Genomic DNA, 23,363 nt, shown 5'->3' on the forward strand with positions numbered 1-23,363 from the left:
CCATTCCTGTCCCTGCTCTATCCATGTCTCCGAAATGGCCACAACATCGAAGTCCTAGGTACCAACCCATGCTGCAAGTTCATCCACCTTATTCCGGATGCTCCTGATATTGAAGTAGACACACTTAAAACCAACTTCTTGCTTGCCGGTGCCATCTTGCGTCCCTGAAATTTGATTTCGAACCTCCCTACTCTCAACCTTTTCTATACTTGAACTATAATTTTGGTTCCCACCCCCCTGCTGGATTAGTTTAAACCCATCCCAATAGCCTTAGTGAATATCCCCCCCAGGATATTGGCACCCCACTGGTTCAGATGAAGACCATCCTGCTTGTAGAGGTCCCACCTACCCCAGAAAGAGCCCCAATTATCCAAGAATCCAAAACTCTCCCTCCTGCACCATCCCTGTAGCCATGTGTTCAACTCCTCTCTCTCCCTATTCCTTGCCTCACTAGCACATGGCAGGGGCAACAAACCAGAGACAATAACTCTGTTCGTCCTAGCTCTAAGCTTCATCTTAGCTCACTGAATTTCTGCCTTAAACCCGCCAAGAAGAAAAAGGAAGGGAGTTGAACTGGTTTGGGGAGGGAATTCCACAAGTTTAGGGCCTCAAAAACTGAAGGCATGGATGGATTTGAAACACAGGATACCAATTTTTAAATGGAGATGTGGCCTGATCAGGTGCCACTTCAGGCCTGGGAGCCTCGTATTACTGGTGAACATCGGATACAATTAGATATCCGATAATCTCATGAAGGATAGAAGGTTGAGGGCAGACCAGGAAAATATTGCAATAGTCTAACTCTCAACCTCTCTCCTCCTTTAAGACAATTCTCAAAACCAATTCTCTTTGAGAAAGCTTCTGGTCTTGGGCTCTGGTATTGCCTGTTGTGGCATATGGAGTATTTGACTGATGTGGATCTCATAGAGTGTGAGTTCCTTGATTGGGGCTGTTCTCCTCAGGTGACTGTCTGTGTGGAGTTTGCACATTCTCCCTGCATCTATGAGGGTTTCCTCTGGGTGCTCCAGTTTCGTCCTACAATCCGAAGATGGGGTTTTATATGTACAGGATATAAGCAGGCGTGTCAGAGGTTCTGTTCACTCTGAGATCTGGCTCTGAGGGAACTGGATCATTGTCAATAAAGGGTAAATTGGTAACTCCAGGCCTTCATGGAGTTATTTCAGTTTGGTGTCAGCTTTTGCCTTATAATGCTTCTTGAAGGGGCTTAAGTATGTTTTTTCTTTATTCTTTCATATGATGCGAGTGTCATTGTTGAGGCTATAATTTTCTCCCATCTCTAGTTGCCCTTGAGCTGAGCAGCTTGCTAGGGCCATTCAGAGGGCAGTGAAGAGTCAATCATATTGTTGGGGGCCTGGAGTCACATGTAGGTCAGACTAGGTAAGGGCTTAAATGAGCCAGTTTAGACTTCACTCCAAAAACTGACAGTTTCACGGTCAGCTGGATTTCCCCGGAGTTTCCAGGATTTAGAGATTAAACACCTGGACGAAGTTGTGAATAACAACCAAAAGGAAAACTCCAGAATAAGGGTGGGGAAAGCATGTATTGGGTGCTCACTAACTCACATTCCCTCATAGCGGGAAAGCTCACCTTATCACATGACAATGAGCTTGCTAAGAGAAGACGGATGAGTTTTGATGAGTTTTTTGGCAAATCACAAGCCTCAACAATGGCATCCTAGCTCACTACCAGCTGACTTGAGGGGAGGTAATGGCCTATTGGTATTATCACTGGTTTACTAAACCAGAGACCCAGGCAATGTCACGGGGTTTATGAACTTAAACCCAAGTCTCATCATGATGGGAATTGAATTCAATGAACAAAACTCTAGAATTAAGAGTCCAGTAATGATTTTAAAGCTATTGGCAGGGAATACCCATCTGGTGCACTTATGTTCTCTAGGGAAGGAAGTTGCCATTTTTACCTGAGTATATTTGTGACTCCAAATCCAGAGCAATGCGGTTGACACTTCACTGCCCTCTGGACCATAAGTGCTGGCCTGGTCAGTGACACCCTCATCCCATGAATGATAAAGAAAAAAAATCAGAGGCCAACAATTTTGGGGCCTAGTAGTTGAGGCCTAGTGGTCAGGAGACCAGGGGCGAGAAGTTCCATCTTTCCTTTCAGTTGGTGGGGTGGGGGTCATGGGGGGAATTGGGGTGTCAGAGGCAAGGGCAGGGAGGAAAGTGCCCTTGTTGTCCCACCCCAACCTATCTGTTCATCCAGTTGTCCCCAGGTTAGAACAAAAGGACACCCCATACAAAACCCAGCGGACAGGTTACCCAATGGAGCACCCAGCCATTTTGCTCTCCTACCAACAAGGCCAGTAATCTGGGAGGTGGCAAGTTCCTGTTGTGTTTTATTTATTCATTCACAGGATTTGGTTATCACCACTTTGGATGGGGTATGGAATCACATGTAGACTAGATCAGGGAATGACAGTAGGATGTCAGTGTACCAGATGGACTATTCTGATGATTAGGACTACATGGTTTCATGATCATTATTAGACATTTAATTCCAGATTTTCATCGAATTCCAATTTCATCATCCGGGATTTGAACCCGGGTCCCCAGGACATTGCCTGGGTCTCTAGATTAATGGTCTAATAACATCACTAGGCCTTCACCTCTCCCTTTGATCACTTCAGATGCTGATAAGTTGGAATAGACCCCTGTGCACCTTCATACCCGGCACTTAATTGTTGAGATGGGGGATGAGTATCACTCTATGGCCCACTTGCCCAATGATTTCCGTACTCACCACCTTTCTTGTCACCCCCAAATGTTTCTAAATGACTTTCTTTCAGCATTTCTGTTAGTTGGTAGGAAGTGGGCACATTTGATCAATCACATTTCTGCTTTTGTCATCACTGTGCCTTCCTCTGCTTTGAGATATGATGATTAAACACTACAATGGCAGAAAATCATCCGAAGCATGGGCATTGTGCTCTGAAGAAACAACCCTCCGCCATCATGAAGACAGGATCCAGACCTCAATCTATGAGCACTACTGGCAGCATCTTTGGGTCAACTTAGGTTAGGTGCATCAGTTAGGGTAAATGTAGAGTAGTTGGGAAATGGGTCTGGGTGGGATACTCTTCAGAGTGTCATTGTGGACTTGTTGAGCCAAATGGTCTATTTCCACAGGGTAGGGATTCTATGATGGGTTGGTGTTATTTTCGCTGGAGTGTCAGAGACTGAGGGGCGACCTCATAGAAGTTTATAAAATCATGAGAGGCATGATTGGATAAATAGACATGGTCTTTTCCCCAACAGAGGACATCCAAAACTAGAAGGCATAGGTTTAAGATGAGAGGGGAAAGATTTAAAAGGGACCTAAGGGGCAACCTTTTCACACAGAGGGTGGTGCGTGTATGGAATGAGCTACCATAGGTGGTGGTGGAGACTGGGGCAATTACAGCATTTAAAAGGCATCTGGATGGGTCCATGAATAAGAAGATAAAAACAATGACTGCAGATGCTGGAAACCAGATTCTGGATCAATGGTGTAGACAATCTGGTTTCCAGCATCTGCAGTCATTGTTTTTACCTCATTGATTTTAACCCTACTGCGAACCTCCTCTAGCTTATCTCTCCACGCTTCAGGCTCTCTGCCTTTATTCCTGATGAAGGGCTTTTGCCCGAAACGTCGATTTTGCTGAAGCTCCTCGATGCTGCCTGAACTGCTGTGCTCTTCCAGCACCATTGACCATGAATAAGAAGAGTTTAGAGGGATTTTATGTGCTAAATTCGGATAAATGGAACCAGTGTAATTTAGGATATCTGGTCGGCATGGACAAGGGGGACTGAAGGTCCACCTGTTGCTGTGCTGTACATCTCTATAAGTCTACAACTGGGACATAGTGGGTTTTTCAATGGGGTGTAATGAAGGATGTGCAAATAGTGTGGCCTGGTGATTAGACAGCCACACGGCTGTGAGAATGCAGTTATATCTGCGAGGGATGGTCAGCCATGTGCTGTGAGCATTGCGGCTTGGTGTGGCATGGCATTGCCAGTGAGGGGCACCACCGGATTGCCAACGCTCGTCCGGGTAACAATGACCTATGGAGGATGGAGCAGGTGCAAGAGATGCCAGAAGATATCAGGAGAGTGTCAAGTTGTTTCGGGAATGGTGCGAGAAATCGCACCAAGCCCCCATGATAAAAATCCCTGTGAAATACTCATTGCAACTGACACTTAGTTGAACAAAAACGTGAGATGCAACCGAAATGGAGGAAAGGGGGGAGTTTGGGAGTAGGAATTATAGATTAGATTACATTACAGTGTGGAAACAGGCCCTTCGGCCCAACAAGTCCACACCGACCCGCAACCCACCCATACCCCTACATTTACCCCTTACCTAACACTACGGACAATTTAGTATGGCCAATTCACCTGGCCTGCACATCTTTGGATGGTGGGAGGAAACCGGAGCACCCGGAGCAAACCCACGCAGACACGGGGAGAACGTGCAAACTCCACAGTCAGTCGCCTGAGGCGGGAATTGAACCCGGGTCTCTGGCGCTGTGAGGCAGCAGTGATAGCCACTGTGCCACCGTGCCGCGCACGATGTTCAGGGCTAGGTTGTTACAGGCATGACTGCCAATGGAAATGCTATTACAATGGAAGATGCGCAAGAGCTGAAAATGTGTTGCTGGAACAGCGCAGCAGGTCAGGCAGCATCCAGGGAACAGGAGAATCGACGTTTCGGGCGAAACGTCGATTTTCCTGTTCCCTGGATACTGCCTGACCTGCTGCGCTGTTCCAGCAACACATTTTCAGCTCTGATCTCCAGCATCTGCAGACCTCACTTTCTCCTCAAAGATGCGCAAGAGGCCAGATTTGAAGGACTGCTGGTATCTGTCAGGGTAGGAAACAGAGAGGGATAAGGCCAGGGAGGCATTGTTGGTTGGGTTGTTTAAAAAGCCATCAGTTCAGTTCAAACTCCACCAACTGTTTCAAACCGATCCCAATGGCAAAGGAATAATTTCAGAAAATTTGAGGTACATTCATGTCAGTGTTGAATGGAAGTTCATAGAGAATCATAGAATCCCTTCCATGTGGAAACAGACCATTTGGCCCAACAGGTCCACACCGACTCTCCAAAGGATATCTCACCGAGATCCATTCCCCTACTCCTATTGCTCTACATTTCTCCTGACTAACACAGCTAACCTACACATCTCTGAACACTATGGGGCAATTTAGCATGGCAAATTCACCTAACCTGCACATCTTTGGACTGTGGGAGGAAACCCACACAGACAGTCACCTGGGGCTAGAACGGAACCTAGGACCCTGGTGCTGTGAGGCAGCACTGCCAACCACTGAGCCACCGTGCCACCCAACCAATTCAGCCTCTCCTTATAGCTCAAACCCTCCAAACCTGGCAATATCCTTGTAAATCATTTCTGAACCCTTCAAGTTTCACAACATGTTTCCTATAGTGGGGAGGCCAGAATTGAATGCAGTATTTCAAAAGTGGGCTAACTAAGATCTTGTACAGCTGCAACACGACATCCCAATTCCTACACTCAAAGCACTGACCAATAAAGACAAAGGTATCAAATGCCTTCTTCATGGCCAAGGGGACTAAGCCATTGCATTCAGGTCACAGTTGCCTTATCAGGTGTGGGTTTCAATCTCACCCCTGACATTACTGTTGGTTAGCTTGGCCGGCTGCTTTGTAATACAATGGGTGGGTTCAATTCCTGCATTGGGCTGAGGTCATCATGAAGTACTCTCTTTCTCAACCTCACCTCTGACCTGAGGTGTGGTGACCCTCAGGTTAAACTACCACCAGTTGCCTGTCTCTCTCTCTCTCTCTCTAATGAGGGAAAAGCCCTATGGACTGATAGGATTATGGTGACTTGATCCTTTCCTTTAACTCTGTCCCCATTGCCCACCGGAGACCCCACAGTTGACACAGTCAAACATCACATACCATATGCAGTCAGACCGTTCCAAATACCTCCCATAAGAATTGGCACATTTTGCCACATTACTTTGTTGATTCTTTTCCTTAATGAAATTCAATGCTCATAATGCAATGAAGTAATGGTCCTTAAAATTGAAACATTAAGAAAGTTAAAGAAATACTTTAACTTCCCCTCCCAGTCCACCAAGGACATGCAGGTCCTTGGCATTCTCCACTGCCAGACCATGGCAACACGACGCCTGGAGGAAGAGCACCTCATCTTCCGCCTTGGAACCATCCAACCACAAGGGATGAATGCAGATTTCTCCAGCTTTCTCATTCCCCCTCCCCCCACCTTTTCTCAGTCCCAACCCTCAGACTCAGCACCACCTTCTTGACCTGCAATCTTCTTCCTGACCTCTCCGCCCCCACCCCCTCTCCGGCCTATCACCCGCACCTTAACCTCCTTCCATCTATTGTATTCCCAATGCCCCTTCCCCCAAGTCCCTCCTCCCTACCTTTTATCTTAGCCTGCTGGCACACCCTCCTCATTCCTGAAGAAGGGCTTATGCCCGAAATGTCGATTCTCCTGCTCCTTGGATGCTGCCTGACCTGCTGCGCTTTTCCAGCAACACATTTTTAAGCTCTGATCTCCAGCATCTGCAGTCCTCACTTTCTCCTACATTAAGAAAGTGCCAAATATTAAGTACATTGAGCATCTTTAAATAAAAGATATATAAGTCTCTGTTTAATGCCACTTGCTAAAGGATATATATCAATGATATGTGACATAATTGATTAATATGTCACACATATCTGACTTCACTGTAGATGGGCCTCATAAAATATTTTCTCTAATTGAATAGTGTGGGTGGATTGCACCAGTTAGACTTTTCAAACTGTCCTATTCATAAACATAAATTCAAATCGGCAAGACATAAAGGATGTGTTGGAGCCACAAAATTGGCAGCTTATTACAGACCATTAGAGAAAGTTTCCACACTGGCGGATTTGTATCAATGCAGTTCCAGAGAGTTTGGTGAATCACTTGTGAAGAGAAGGCTGGGGAACAAAACCATTTACACATTGATAATCCACCTATTCGGTTCTGTCTTAACACACCTTCCATGGTCATCAAGCCCTGAGGTGGGAAGTGAATCTTCAGCTTCTGCCCGAGGGGTATGGACACTGCACCACAGGACCCAGTTAAATTCTTATTGATTAACCTGTTCTTTTCATAAGAACAGCTTGGTTCATAAGCTTCAGTTACACTAGCCTTCGTACTTGAATGATGTTGGCAGACTATGATAGCCATATATACAAGCTTGCTCTCAAGGTTGGTGGCATGGTTGCTCAGTGGTTAGTACTGCTGCCTCACATTGTGAGGAAACCCAGGTTCAATTCCAGCCTTGGGCAACTATCTGTATGGAGTATTGTACGTTCTCCCAGTATCTGCGTAGGTATCTGCAGGTTAGGTAGATTGACCATGTTAAATTGCCCTGTAGTGTCCAGGAATGTATGGGCTAGGTGGATTAGCCAAGGGAAAGAAAGTGTAACAGGGATGGGGTTGGGTCTGGGTGGGATGCTCTTAAGTGGGGTTTATGTGGACTAGATGGGCTGAATGGCCTGTTGTTACATGTAAATATTCTATGACATTAATGCTGAGAAGTTTGTGAATATTGGGTTATATTAATAGAAATATTCAGACTCAGAAAAGTGGACTGTCTATCCTCATATATGTAACTCCATACATACCTTCTAATGAAGGATTCTGAACAAATGTAGAAGACAACAGGTTAATTTAATATCCTCCACTGCCACACATCAGCCCTTGTTATCACATGCTTAAAAATGTGTTGCTGGAAAAGCGCAGCAGGTCAGGCAGCATCCAAGGAGAAGGAGAATTGACGTTTCGGGCATAAGCCCTTCTTCAGGAATGAGGAGGGTGTGCCAAGCAGGCTGCCATCTTAGCTTATGCCCGAAACGTCGATTCTCCTTCTCCTTGGATGCTGCCTGACCTGCTGCGCTTTTCCAGCAACACATTTTTAAGCTCTGATCTCCAGCATCTGCAGTCCTCACTTTCTCCTTGTTATCACATGGTCTGCTTTTATACACAAGCCATTGTTAGCCCACTAACAGTCCCCATTAGCAGCCACTCATTCTCCTAACCTGACAGTTATCCACACCTTCATCAGTCCAACTGTTCTTCTCTCTCTATCCCCAACTATCATTCACTCCTTACCCTCTCCCCCCCTCACATTATCTTATGCATAAAAACAACTTTTTCCTAGTTACCGTCAGTTCTGAGAAAGGGTCACTGGACCCAAAACGTTAACTCTGATTTCTCCCCACAGATGCTGCTAGACCAGCTGGGTTTCTTCAGCAATTTCGGTTTCTATTGTTGTTAATTTAATGTAATTAATTGTTGCAATCTTATAATACTTTTGGATTTCATTATGATGTGATGGATTATCCGGGAGGTAAGACGATGCACAGTAATCTTGATTGAAGAGTGTAAGTGGCAGTGACAGCATTTAACTCAGAACTCATCTTGCCACAGGGCTGCAAGAGAGCAGGATCATGATCAAGTCACATGACTATAAAGACTGTGGCTTTTTCTCTTTTTCTGTATGTTTAGTTTATGGCCGAATTGTGAAATGGTCTAACAGCTGTAGTAGGATTCCTAGCTGTCTTTAGCCACGTGGTCTGACACTCATTGTAAGCAGTGTTTACACAGCTGCTAATTTAAGCAGTGTTTTGTACCAGACCAAACCCCTCAAAATACATTAAGAAGATAACCTAGGACCCAACATTTTCTTATTTTAAAGATAAGTGTATGACATTGTGTTCCAGTTAGAATTCGATTGGTCAAACTCCTCGACTTTAAGCAAAGCACACTTTATATTTGCACTACAGTTAAAATACAGACAAAATAAAAAGAAAAGTGTAACTCTATTGAAATGCTTAACAAAGTAATGGATATATCAACTACTACTAATTAACTGTGCCGATATAGTTATGTCTCATAAACACACCCTTGGCAAAGGCAAATTCAGTAAAATAGATTATCTCACATGCAATTCTAGCAGCAGGAAGAGAACCCCAGCTTTTAGCTGTAACAGAGAGAGAGGAATAAGAGCTTCCATATCCAGCTTCAAGACCCCAGCAACTGCAGAAAATGAAAACTAAAAATTCTGGTTCTCTGAGAGTTGGACCTCACCCATTCAGGCTGCTTCTATTGTTCCAACTTTAAAAAAAAATCACAAAGTCTTACAAACTGTTTATGTTTTTGGTTTTGTGAGGGTTATGATTAACATGAGGGTTAGGATTTATTTTGGGCTTATCTAGTGGCTAGTGGTAGATGATACAAGTCATTCTGTTATAACGCATGTTTCATTAACACAAACTCTCTGTAACGCGATTGACAAATTAGGGACACTAAGGTACAGACTTTAAATGTATGTTGGCTGTAATGCAATTACATCACCAACACTTTAAACGCTGTTTCTAAAGCACGATTCTTCTACAGTGCAGGCTTGCACAAAAATATAATCATTGCGTTATAGAAGAAATACCTGTACGCGTCTGTAGAGAACCTGCAGATGAGACACTGTCCTTGGATAACAAAGAGCTGTATTACATTGAGTGCAACCACCTTTCTTCAGGTATAATTACTTAGCGAACTTGGGGAGTTGGTACAAATCCATTTGCTCTCTCCAAAAGCTGGAGGTGAACTCCTTGTCTCCACCCACAGGCTGTGTGCGACCTCAGTAGAATGGGTGAGGCCAATGTAACATAAAATTTAACCCCTTCAGAACCATTGACTTACACAACAGATGTGATTTAATGAATAGGAGAAAATGCAGTTAATGTGTGATTGATCCTGGGCTCTTTACCCATGATACTGGGCAAGTGAAGGATTGCAGGGAGTGAAGGGTTGCTAATGGGAGGGAGTTTGTGACAAAGAACTGGGGGGAGGAATATTTACTGTAAACTCTAAACAAAAAAAGGTCATAGATCCAATGAATTAGCAGCACAGCTACTGTTTAAATGCTGTTATTTAAATAACAGACTCTGTAATGTTGCTCTGAAAAAAGCTAAGAATTAACGTAACACCCTACAGCATGATTGTGCATTATAGAAATTCGTTCTGCAAAGCTGGCATGTAACAAGGTCAATTCATTGCCTCGTTTGTTTTGTTTTTTTTCAACAAAAAATCAAATTCCTGCACTGCCCTCCACTACCCTTCGGGGCCACCTTTGCTTGGGGAGGCCACTTACGAGAAGGAATTTATTCCTTGTGAAAGAGAACGTTAAGAGAAAATAACTTAATTAAGTCCAGCAGGCTGAGGGGTCATACACATTTGGTATTACTCAGCAGAACGTGACTCAGGGACTGCAACTCAACAGTGGTAACTCCGAACGTCAGTCTGTGTCCCTGAAATCTTCTCGTCTTCCTCCCCTCCCCCAACCTTAGTGACTTTTATTTTCCCTTTATTCTTTAAAAGAATGAGGACATTGCTGGCTGGGCAGCATTTATTGCCCATCCCAGAGGGCCGTTGAGTGAAAACCACTTTGCAGTGGGTCTGGAGTCATATGTAGGCCGCACCAGGTAAGAATGGCAATTTCTTTCCCCAAATGGCACTAGTGAACCAGATGGGTTTTCCCAACAATTGGCAAAGGACTTATAGTAGTCATTAGATTTTTAATTCCAGATATTTATTGAATCCAAATTCCACCTTTTTCCATGGTGGGATTCAAACTCGAGTCCCCAGAACATTACCTGAGTCTCTGCATTACCAGTCTAGTGATATATCGCGAGGCCATCACCTCCCCATAAGGTTCCAAAGAGTAACAACCCCCTTCCCACCCCCCAGTTCAGTAATACCTCACTGCAGTTCAGTCCAGAAAAGGCAAGATGTTCTTCACCCTATAAAGACAGCAGTTAAGAGTCAACCACATTGCTATGGGTCTGCAGTCAAATGTAGTCCAGACTGGATAAGAATGGTAGATTTCCTTCCCTAAAGGGCATGAATAGAATCATAGAGATATACAGCATGGAAGCAGCCCCTTCCAGTCCAACTCGTCCAGATAACCTAAATTAATCTTGTCCCATTTGTCAGCATTTGGCTATATTCATATCCCCATCCAGATGCCTTTTAACTGTTGTAATTGTACCAGCCTCCACCACTTCCTCATTCCATACACACAACACCCTCTGCATGAAAATGTTACTCTTCAGATTCTTTTTAAATCTTTTCTCGGTCAACTTAAACCTATGCCCTCTCGTTTTGGACTCCCCCTACCCTGGAGAAAAGACCTTGACTGTTCACCCTATCCATGCCCCTCATGATGTTATAAACCTCCATGAGGTCACCCCCTCAGCCTCTGACGCTCCAGGGTAAACAGCCCCAGCTTATTCAATCTCTCCCTGTAGCTCAAACCCTCCAACCCTGGCAACATCCTTGTAACTATTTTTCGGTATCCTTGCAAATTTCGCAACATCCTTCCTATAGGAGGGCAAGCAGAAATTAACATAATATTCCAAAATGGAGACTTTTTGGTTTGGACGATTTGAGATTTTTTTTTCATTCAATTTCCACAATCGCAAAGATTTGAAGCCTTGTTCTCAAAACATTACCTGACTCTTTGGATTGAGTCTAGTGAAAATACTATGAGACCATCACTTCTTCATCCTATGTCATATTGTTCAAGGACGTTTCATCTGTGATCTTGAGAAGAATGAATCCTGAAAAATATTTTCCACAGACAGTTGTTTGTGAGTAAAAATTTTTGATGTATGTTGAAAAGAGAGATGTGTTGCTGAAGCTTCTCACCTTGCTCTGACAAAACAAGAATGCCAAATCTCAAGCGATCAACGCAAATTGTCATGCAGGAGAAAAGAGGGCCAATTGGTTGGCAAGTCAACTCTGATTGGCTGAGAGGACTTATGGGGTAATAGAATACCCAAACATGTGGGTAATCCAAAGAAGTTTCAAAGCTTCAATATATTCCTTTTGCTTGCAGAGTAATATGTAGGAATGTTGCTTCCAGAAAATGTAAAGGAACATCACTTTTCCCATTGCTTTCTCCACAAAGAAATTCTATATAAGAAGTGTGTGTGTATGATTGTCAATGAAAAGAGGATTGATGGATCACATGTGAAATCTGAAATCCCTGCTCTGGAACCCCAGCTAGCCCCTGTGGTCAAATAAGATGTTCAGACCGATGGCTTAGACTGATAGAAAGGTGCTGTTTGAGCAGCATAATGGAGCGTCTAATTCACAAGGTTCCTCAGTGTTAGTCAGTGCCCAAGGTAAGTGGTAGAAATGAGTGAACTTCTGAAGGCGTTGGGAAAATGCAGTTGCACCTGAAGGTGCACGCAGAGGTGATTGTGACTGATTTGGTAGAGAAATGTGAGGAATATGGCATCACTCGCTGACAATGCTGTGTATTATTGGATTGCAGATTAAACTATTCAGTGTGGGTTACGAGGTAATGAAGTGTTTACAAATGGCTCTGATTGATCACACGTGTCCTCATTTTGGCCAATTTGTCTCACGCTGGCAGTCTGAATTCATCTCCATAAATTAACATGGTAATAATAATCCCATCCACTTTGACCTATTCACAGTAACTTTAGGGCCCAGCTGCTTCCATTGGCATTTGGCTGTCTCCTCAGAGGTAGCAGAGGTTTCTTTCAAAGTAACCCGCTGCTGGAAATCCCCGAGATTTACCAACTATCTCAGATGGACCGAATGGCATTATTGCGAGATGATTAATCTGGAAATTTGGGTAAAGTTCTGGGGTCCTGGGTTTGAAAATAGCCATTGTATAGATGGTGGAATCTGGAATTTCGAGTCTAATGATGACCACGAAAAGATTGGCAATTGTTGGGGAAAAAGCCCCATCTGGTTGACTGGTTGTCCTTTAGGGAAGGAAACTGCCTACACGAGACTCCAGACCCACAGCAATGTGGTTGATTTGTTAACTGCCCTTCCACTTGCATGCTGGCAGTGCCCAGTGTGGTAGTTAGCCACTGGGATTCTCCAGGAATTTTCCTGTCAAACCAGGATTTTAATTGAGTGGGGCTGCTGCCACAAAGGCATTGCTAAATCAAACACCTTCATGGAGGTTACATTCCATGCCTTTTTATTGCCAATGTACCCTATACATTGCATTACTCATTGGTTACCTGTTACTGTGTCTCTTTCACATATCTCAAAGCAATGCGGAGATGCCCCAAGTTTTAGAGTCATGGAGTCATACAGCATGGAAACAGGCCCTTAGGTCCAACTCATCCATGCCATCCAGACATCCTAATGTGATCATTTGCCAGCACTTGGCTCATATCCCTCCAAACTCTTCCTATTCATATACCCATCCAGATGCCTTTAAATGTTGTAATTGTATCAGCCTCCACCACTTCCTGGGGCAGCTCATTCCATACACACACCACCCACTACATGAAAAAGTTCCCCCTTCGGTCCATTTTAAATCTTTCCTCTCTCATCCTAAACCTATACCCTCTAGTTTTGGGGTCACCTACCCTGGGGGAAAGACCTTAGCTATACGCCTTATCCATGCCCCTCATGATTTTATAAATCTCTATAATGTCACCCCTCAGCCACATACACTCCAAGGAAAATAGCCCCAGCCTATTCCCCCTCTCCCCGTAGCTCAAACCCTCCAACTCTGGCAACACCCTTGTAAATCTTTTCTGAATCCTTTCAAGTATAACAATATGTTTTCTATAGCAGGGAGACCAGAATTTAATGCAATATTCCAAAACTGGCCTAACCAATGTCCAGTACTGCCACAACATGACATCCCAACTCCTATAGTCTTTGCACAGACTAATAAAGGCTGGTGTACCAAACACCTTCTTCACCACCCCTCTACCTGCATCTCCACTTTCAAGGAACTATGAACCCGTACCCCAAGGTCTCTTTATTCGGCCACACTCCTCATTAAGTGTATAAGTCCTGCCCTGATTTGCCTTACCAAAATGAAAAACCTCACATTTGTCTAAACTCCATCTGCCTCTCCTCGGCCCATAGGCCCATCTGATCAAGGTGCCGTTGCACTCTGAGGTAACCTTCTTTGCTGTCCACTACACCTCCAATGCTGGTGTCAGCCATTAGCTCCATTCATTTCCCCAGCACCATTTCCTTCCTAATACCAATTTCCTTCAACTTGACCCTCTCACTAGACCCTTGATTTCTAACATTTCTGGGATGCTATGTGCTCCCTCTTTTGTGAAAACAAAACCAAATTGTATGTTCAATTTTTCCACCATTTCTTTGTTCCCCACTGTAATTTCCCTGACTCTGACTCTACCCACATTTGTCTTTATTAATTGTCTTCATAAATTTATGGAAGGTTTTGCGGAGAGTTTTATTCTCATTTTTTATATTCCCCCATTTAATCAAACTTTTTGTGATTTTTCTGTTTTTACTTATGTCCTTCAGGGAAGGAAATCTGCCGTCTTTACCTGGTCTGACCTGCATATGACTCCAGATCCACAACGACGTGGTTGACTCATAACTGCCCTCTGAAAGTGTCGTAATTATGTGAAAGAATGAAAAGAGTATTAAATGAAAATAGAAGCTTCTGGAGAAACTCAGCAGCCATGAAGAGAGAAACAAGAGTTAACAGTTTGGCTCCAAAATGTTCTGCTTTTTGTTTTCATTTCAGATCGTTTTGGCATTTTGTTTTAATTATATTGTATAAATGTCAAAACGCGAGAGACTATTGAAACTGTCAACGTGAGACCTCCCTAATGGCTCAGTGGAATGCTGAACAGGACAGAAGCTAATCCTATCTCAGATCCGTGCCATATTAATACTGGTAGGTCTTACCTGAGGAAGCACTGACACTAGCTCAATCTGTGGCCCTGGGCTGAGGAATTACAAAAAGATGGTGACTGTCTCTGAACTGGAGGGATATTGGCGAAACACAGGGAGGTGGGACACGTTTAGTTTGGGATTATGTTCGGCGTAGTCTGGTTGAACCAAAGGGTCTGTTTCCATGCTGTATGACTCTATGACACTATGAACTATTTTGCAGCTAGCAACCCTATGAGGACACATACACCAAGCCAAACTAACTCCACCTAATGTCCTCTGCTGACAACACTCGATGGTAGCTCACATGCTGTCGGCTAATACCTGAACATTGAGCACTTGACTGGGCTTTTAGGTTTAGCTATTAGGGTCTCCACAGAGTTGGAAGCTTTAGTGAATGTCTCCTGGCCGCCACGCTCTCTGAATTTTTTCTTGATGTTTTTGTTTCCTCCTGGATCGGAGAACTGCATGTGAGAATCTGTGTCTAAATTTGTCTTTTTGCCAAGGAGTGTATTTATGGGATGTTAATAGATTGGAACAGTTTAGATTAGATTTCTTACACATGGAAACAGGCCCTTTGGCCCAACAGATCCACACCGACCCACCCAGACCCATTCCCCTCCCCTATATTTACCCCCTGACTAATGAGCCTAACACTATGGGCAATTTAGATTAGATTAGATTACTTACAGTGTGGAAACAGACCCTTCGGCCCAGCAAGTCCACACCGACCCTCCAAAGAGCAACCCGCCCATACCCATTCCCGTACATTTACCCCTGCACCTAACACTACGGGCAATTTAGCATGGTCAATTCACCTGACTTGCACATTTTTTGGATCGTGGGAGGAAACCGGAGCACCTGGAGGAAACCCACGCAGACACGTGGAGAATGTGCAAACTCCACACAGACAGTTGCCTGAGACGGGAATTGAACCCGGGTGCCTGGCACTGTGAGGCAACAGTGCTAATCACTGAGCCACCATGCCACCCCAAATTAGTTAGTTAATAATAATTACTGTATCTATTATCCTGTTAAGATTTCTAATAGAGTTCAGTTATTCTGAATGCCTCTTTCTTTTGTTGTGTTTTAACAACAGTGTTTAAAAAAATTATGTTTTGTTTAATATTAAGTAGTCTGACCAATGGCATTGCATCTGGAACAGACATCTTGCATCTCCTTTTAAAATAAGAAATAGTTAGGGTCTAGCTACCTTCTTAAAATATTTGGAAGGGGTATGTTCTGCCCCATAACAAATTGGGGGCTTGTCTGGGATCAAAATCCCTAGTTCCAGGTCTTGTTTAGGATTTACACAGCACCAGGTTATAGTCCAATAGGTTTAATTGAAAGCACTAGCTTTCGGAGCGCTCCAAACGCTAGTGCTTCCAAATAAACCTGTTGGACTATAACCTGGAGTTGTGTGATTTTTAACTTTGTCCACCCCAGTCCAACACTGGCATCTCCAAATCGTGTTTAGGATTGCTGTGCTCAAAGACTACAATTGATCATTGTTAGTGCCTTATATTTCGGGTGTGAACTCAGTTTGTTTAAGCAGAGTGTTCCTTCCTCTCTCGGTCACCAAGATTTCCTGGAGGAGGGGGAAGTAGTCACTTTGGGAGCTTTACAGGGAGTGAGCAAGGCAAAGTTTCCGGAAGTGGCAAACAGTCAGGAGTTGGGTTTGCCCGGGCCTGCGGGAAACAGGGGAAACGATTGCATCAATCGCGCAGCATTTGCAGTTGCCCGGAATGCCATCGGAATCTTTGGCAATGGCTAAAATTCAATTGCAAATGAAGCAGCGAGAGCATGAAAAGGAAATGAAACTGCTTGAACTCCAATTAAAAGCAGGGGCGAAAGTAAAGGAGATGAAGGCCCCAGCAGAAGAAAGGGAGAAAATCAAAAATATCAAGGGAAAATTCAGAGAGAATCATAGATTCACTATAAATGTGGAAACAGGCCCTTCGGCCCAACAAATCCACATAGACATATCGAACAATTCTTCCGTCGCCTCCGCCTCTGAGCTTACTTTCATAATCAGGACTCCCGCCCACCTTCCGAGGACCCCTTCGCCCACCTCCAACAACTGCATCCACTTACTTTCATAATCAGGACTCCCGCCCACCTTCCGAGGACCCCTTCGCCCACCTCCAACACACTGCATCCACCTGGACACCCCGCGCTGGCCTATTACCTGCCCTCGACCTCTTCATTTCCAACTGCCGCCGGGACATTAACCGCCTCAACCTGTCGACCCCCCACCCCCACTCCAACCTCTCACCCTCACAACATGCAGCCCTCCAATCCCTCTGCTCCAATCCTGACCTCACCATCAAGCCAGCGGACAAAGGGGGCGCAGCAGCATGCTCAAATTATATGACACAGACTTGATGAATGAGTTAATATTTTCCTGTTTATTCTCATATTGGGTTACAAAGAAACTGTTAGGGTCTGACTTGCCTCTGGAGTAAACTACAATGAGATTTGAGCTGGAGAGATTTGATCAGACCTTCAATCTGGATTTACAGTGTCTAAATTAGTAGTGGAAATTTGCCCTAAGTTATTAAGCTATCAATCCTAAATTGTGTTGCCATACCTTACAAGAGCTGGTTAAAGCTGTATCCGACTGACTTCTTCTGTCTTTCTTTAGTTCACCAGCTTCTGACCCATAATTTGCTGTAAGTAATTTGCTCTTCATCACATCTTCTTGGGACTTGGAGATTTCTAGAGAGACTCAAACATTAAAAATTAATATCGAAAACATTCTCTTCTTTCAACTGAAACTACTAATCTCTTAAATACACACTATATTAAATACATTCACAGGATCCTAGGCCAGCATTTATTAATCAAAGGGCAGTTGAAAAGCTAGGTGCAACTGCCATTTGAGCTTTACTTGTCAACTGGCTGTAGTATTTTCAACATCCAGGCCTCTGTTTACCATTTAATTACATAAACGAACAGGAGTGGGGATAAGAATGTTGCTGCAGGGAGGCTGTGACAACAGTTCACACCATAGGAGGTCAGAAATAAAATAGGGAGTTGTTACACAATCAGTGTTAGTCAGGGGCAGGAAAAACATGCTTATAACAGGAAAAGTCCAATGATTGCTCGTACTCGAGAGAATTCCTATACCTTTATAATCTGTCAAAGAGTCCTTCCAGTTATGAAAAATTTGCTGCAGTTATGAAACCTTTCCTGCAGAATGTTTTTAGATTACATTACTGTGTGGAAACAGGCCCTTCGGCCCAACAAGTCCACACCAACCCGCCGAAGCAAAACCCACCCATACCCTTACATTTACCCCTATACCTAACTGATAATTTTTGTGCTGTGTGAACTTCCCCCAATTTAATTTAAAGGGGTGGCACAGTACCAGTGATGTCTTTGTGTTGCTACATTCAAATGCTACTTGGTCCCGCTTTCCTTTGTGAAGCGATCTTCTACACTCCAAAATCTGGATTGAAACAGACATAAGTGCATAGGAAAAGTGTGGCAAATCCTCGATTGGTGTTCAAGACACTGGCGAACCTTGTTTGTGCTGGGAGACCTGGTTAAATTCATGCCTGGAAATCCCAAGTTATTTTGGAGTTGGAGACACTGAGTTTGGTTCAGAATTTTTTAGAATGTTCTAGTGGATTGCATGGTGGCAAATTCCTTTAAGATTACAATCTTAAAATGTGACAGGCCACAGATCTTTCTGGTTATTATTATTTGTGTGACCATTAGAACATTTTTGTTAAAAATCAATTTTCTTAAAAATTGTTTTTTCAACTGAGCCTGGATTTTTACTGTTGCAGTAGGTAGCTTGAGATGTCCTTGGATGACAAGATCTTCTCTCCAGTGGTAGTTGCAGATACAGTGAGCCAGCTATTCCCAAAAATAGATCAGAGATGGCCGTAAGGGTGCCTGAGTACTAAGGTGAGCTGGCTAAATGGTATAATCTTCTGAGACTTTATCCCAATTGCTCGGTTGCATTTCAGGCCCATCATAACCCCCTAATTCTTTTATACTTTTATGTTCTGGTATGACTAGATTCCAACTTATACTGCCCCCAAACAACTCGCAATAGCCCACTGTAGCCTTCAGTTCAACTCATGACTCTTTCATATCCATTCACCCAGTATACACTATGTTTGGTGAACCCCACAATAAAAATGGCATGTGTGAAACTGCTATGTTAAAAACCATCTAATCATAGTTGTTTGGTAAAATGTGACATTTCTGCAACCTACAAAAGTGTCAATCAAACAGACGAATCAAGTTTCAATAATGTAAGCTTTAAGCACTTCACAACTCAACTTTGTGAAATAAACATTGAGACATTGACAAAAGAGATCACAAACTATTTATTATAATCAAATAAAGGTGTTAGTCAAGCCAAGTCAGCAGGTTTCTCTCCAGCTATGTAAACAACCTCATATTCATATAATCCTTTTACAAGTCCGGGCTCTGAGTCTACACCAGGAATAGGGGCAGAAATGCTAGAATTGGGTCTTACTGAGCACAAACAGCTGCGCCTAGATCTGGAATGCAGCATTACAGATTCTGGTTCAGTGGTGCTGGGAGAGCACAGCAATTCAGGCAGCATCCGAGGACAGGCAAAATCGACGTTTCGGGCAAAAGCCCTTCATCAGGAAGGGCTTCCTGATGAAGGGCTTTTGCCCGAAACGTCGATTTTGCCTGTCCTCGGATGCTGCCTGAATTGCTGTGCTCTTCCAGCACCACTGATCCAGAATCTGGTTTCCAGCATCTGCAGTCATTGTTTTTACTCCGAAGAATAACCCACTCAGACCCAATCTTCTCCCCTATTATCCTATATTCATTCCTGATGAAGGGCTTATGCCCAAAACGCCAATTCTCATGCTCCTCGGATGCTGCCTGACCTGCTGCGCTTTTCCAGCACCACACTCTCTAATCTGATCTCCACCATCTGCCATCCTTACTTTATCCTGTATTTAGCCCTGACTCATACACCTATCCTACACATCCGTGAAAGGCATCATGGGTAATTTAGCATGGCCAATTCACCTGACCTGCACATCTTTGGACTGTGGGAGGTAACCATATCACTTTAAGAGGGAAGTTTATTACCACATGTCATCCCTTGAAACCTAAACAGACACAGGGAGAATGTGCAAACTCCACACAGATAGTCGCCTGAGACTGGAATCGAACCCGGGTTCCTGGCGCTGTGAGGCAGCAGTGCTAACCACTGAGCCACCATGCTGCCAAGAGACGTTCACTTCAGCTCCAACTCTGTTGAGGCCCCGATAGCTACTGACGCTACTGAAGAAACAAAACCCAGAAATCTGGATCTGCGAGAGCCAACCATTCAGATGGTTAAACAAAAGCCCTAGGCCTCCCAAGCTGTTCACTGAAGTGGTCTTGGTAGATTGCTCTGTGCCTCTGCCATACAACTTCTCTTCCAAAACAAAACAAACCAGGACAAAACAACCTTCAGATCCACAACACTGTCACAGTGGGAATCACTGCAAGCATAGGTTCCTGGTGAGCAGTCAGCAGGGACCTCAATCCAGACTGCACAGAATGAGCTGCTGTCTGTCATGCAGTTGTTGGCAGGGGAAGTATGCTTTGCAGTTTTCTTCAGGGTGAGAAACAGATGTTTAAGCTGAGCTGCCGTATACAAGCACAAGCCAATGTTTTGATTAATTGATAGAAAGGCAATCCTTCATAAAGTGTTCAACTTGCTTCTAAAGATCAGGCAGGTGGTGCCAAATATATCTCATTATAAAAAAGGTCCTGTCCAATGCACTTTCAATTGCCTTCTTGTTGAATTCCTTGTTGGAGGCAGTCTGTCAGCAGACGTTTTATAACTTTCTTTTTATGAGCTAAGATTTTCCCCCAGTCGAGTCTGACTGTGGGGAAGGTTATTCTCAGATCAGTGCATTGTTACAATCGAGTGTAATCTGTATCACTTTAAGAGGGAAGTTTAATACCACATGTCATCCCTTGAAATTCTTCTAACTAGCGCTAAAGGCATAAAACACTAACAGAGGAATAAAATCACCTTGTATTGAGATCTCAAATGTCTCTCTGAAAATCCGAGCTAGCAAAAGCATTCATCAGTAACAGAGGCAGCTCCCACTGTACAGAATCCTGTATCCAAAAACCTCAGCACCAAATGTCTCTCAGATGGAAGATATTTTTGATTTTCGGATACTCCTACTTCACCCTCTAACATATTCTGGTTGCTACACTCACTCCAGTTACAACATTTAACAGACATTTGGATGGATGCATGAATAGGGAAGACTGAGAGGGATATGGGCCAAATGCTGGCAAGTGTGACTCTGACTCTGACTTATGATCATCCAGGGGCAAGTGAAGTCTTTTTCCCCAAAGAGTCTGGGTTCAGAGTGTCTGCAAGTTTGTTTGACCATGCGATATAAGGCTTACGAGCAGAATTAAGCCATTTGGTCTGCTTTCAAAAGGACTCTAATATTTTCAGTTTTGGGATGTACATTTTCATAGCTCCTTGAAAGTGGAGTCACAGATAGACAAGGTGGTGAAGAAAGCTTTTGGCATGCTTGCTTTCATTGGTCAGAGCATTGCATATAGGAGTTGGAATGCCTTGCTACAGCTGTACTAGACATTGGTAAGGCCACATACTGCGTGCTGTTCTGGTCTATTAGACAATAGGTGCAGGAGTAGGCCATTCGGCCCTTCGAACCAGCACCACCATTCATTATGATAATGGCTAATCACCCGCAATCTGTATTCTGTTCCTGCCTTATCCTCATAACCCTTGATTCCACTATCTTTAAGAACTCTCTCCATCTCTTTCTTGAAAGTATCCAGAGACTTGGCCTCCACAGCCTTCTGGGGCAGAGACCCACCACTCTCTGGGTGAAGAAGTTTCTCCTCAATTCTGTTCTAAATGGCCTACCCCTTATTTTTAAGCGGTGTCCTCTGGTCACCCTATTACAAAAAGGATATCGTTAATTTAGAAAGGGTGCAGAAAAGTTTTACTATGGTGCTACCTGGACTGGAGGGCTTGAGTTATAAGGGGAGGCTGGATAGAGTGGGACTTCTTTCCCTGGAGCATAGGGAACTGATGGGTGACCCTATCAAGATCTATAAAACCATGAGAGGCATAGGTAAGGTAGATAGCCAACAGTTTGTTCCCATTGGTAGGAGCATAGGTTTAAGGTGGAGAGGGGGGAGTGCAAAAGGGACGTTTTTTTCACACAGAGGGTGGGGAGTGTCTGGGGTAGTGATGGAGGCAAGTACAATTTTGTTATTTAAGACATATTTAGACAGATTCAGGGATGGGATAGATATGGAGATATATGGACCAACTGCAGGTAAATGGGACTAGTTTAATTGTGCTAATTGGACGGTATGGACAAGTTGGGCTGAAGGGCCTGTTTCTATACTGTAGACTTCTACGATGCTATGTGCAGATAAAGGATACCCATCCTGCAAAAGGACCTGAGGGATTATGGGCAGGTGCAATTTTTATATTCTAACGCCAGGCCACATTCTGTTGGTTGAACCTTGCTGTTCATTTTGTTTGTATTCGTCCCATTCCCCCTCTCACTCTCTCCTGCAGAGCAAAGTTCTGGGCGGCACGGTGGCACAGTGGTTAGCACTGCTGCCTCACAGCGCCAGAGACCTGGGTTCAATTCCCGCCTCAGGCAGCTGACTGTGTGGAGTTTGCACGTTCTCCCCGTGCCTGCGTGGGTTTCCTCTGGGTGCTCCGGTTTCCTCCCACAGTCCAAAGATGTGCAGGTCAGGTGAATTGGCCATGCTAAATTGCCCGTAGTGTTAGGTTAGGGATATGGGTGGGTTGCGCTTCGGCGGGTCGGTGTGGACTTGTTGGGCCGAAGGGCCTGTTTCCACACTGTAATGTAATCTGTAATAAAAGTTACAGTAGGAAATTGCACTTCCCGCATTCCAGAGGAACCTTCCCAACTCCTATTGTCATTGGTGTGGGAAGTAGAAGCAGATATTCTGTTATAAAAGGAGGAAGAGCCCGCATTTTTATAGCAGTTTTCACATCCTCAGGATGTCCCAAGCCAATCAAGTTCTTTTTTGAAGAAACCTTGAAGTGTTGTTATGCAAATTACTCAATAGGAGATTCTTGGTAGTGCAGTGCTAGTGTCCCCACCTCTGGGCCAGTAGTTCCATCCCACCCTCCCCCCACATGCCCAACCACCTTGATTTAAAAACACCAAGCGTTTTGAGACTGTCTCCCAATCTCTGGCCAGAAGACCATAACCATAAACCATAAGAAATAGAAACAGGAGATTCCTGGTCAGCTCCTCAGCATTCAGTAGGATCATTGGATGACCTGACATTCCATATTTCCACTTGCCTGCATTTTCCCTATGAATTTTGAACCTCTGATTGATCACGAATTTCAGCCCTAAGTATACACAAGGATTCTGCCCCCACTGCTCTCTGTGGCAAAGAGTTCCAAAGACTCCCTCCCCTCTGAGAGAAGAAAGTCCTCGTCATCTCAGTCTTATGTTGGTCACAGTTAAAATGCCTCCTGGGAGTTTTTTTTCTTAAATTCATTGGAAGTGGGCATCACTGGCTTCATTTATTGTCCTTCCCTCAT

General features: G+C 44.1%; 1 long non-coding RNA gene across 1 annotated transcript in view; it reads right to left on the bottom strand.

Annotated features, from left to right (window-relative positions):
* LOC122541979 overlaps positions 1 to 18,031 on the bottom strand; it is a 21,924-nt gene extending 3,893 nt beyond the window's left edge. The window contains exons 1-3 of the long non-coding RNA XR_006309732.1: positions 17,373 to 18,031; positions 8,671 to 8,674; positions 6,696 to 6,698 (exon numbers count right to left, since the gene is read on the bottom strand). This is a non-coding gene — a long non-coding RNA (uncharacterized LOC122541979). The remainder of the gene's footprint in view (positions 1 to 6,695; positions 6,699 to 8,670; positions 8,675 to 17,372) is intronic.
* Between the last annotated feature and the right edge of the window lie 5,332 nt (positions 18,032 to 23,363).

The sequence above is a fragment of the Chiloscyllium plagiosum genome, chromosome 39 (assembly GCF_004010195.1).
Source record: "Chiloscyllium plagiosum isolate BGI_BamShark_2017 chromosome 39, ASM401019v2, whole genome shotgun sequence".
In the NCBI taxonomy this organism is placed as follows: domain Eukaryota; kingdom Metazoa; phylum Chordata; class Chondrichthyes; order Orectolobiformes; family Hemiscylliidae; genus Chiloscyllium; species Chiloscyllium plagiosum.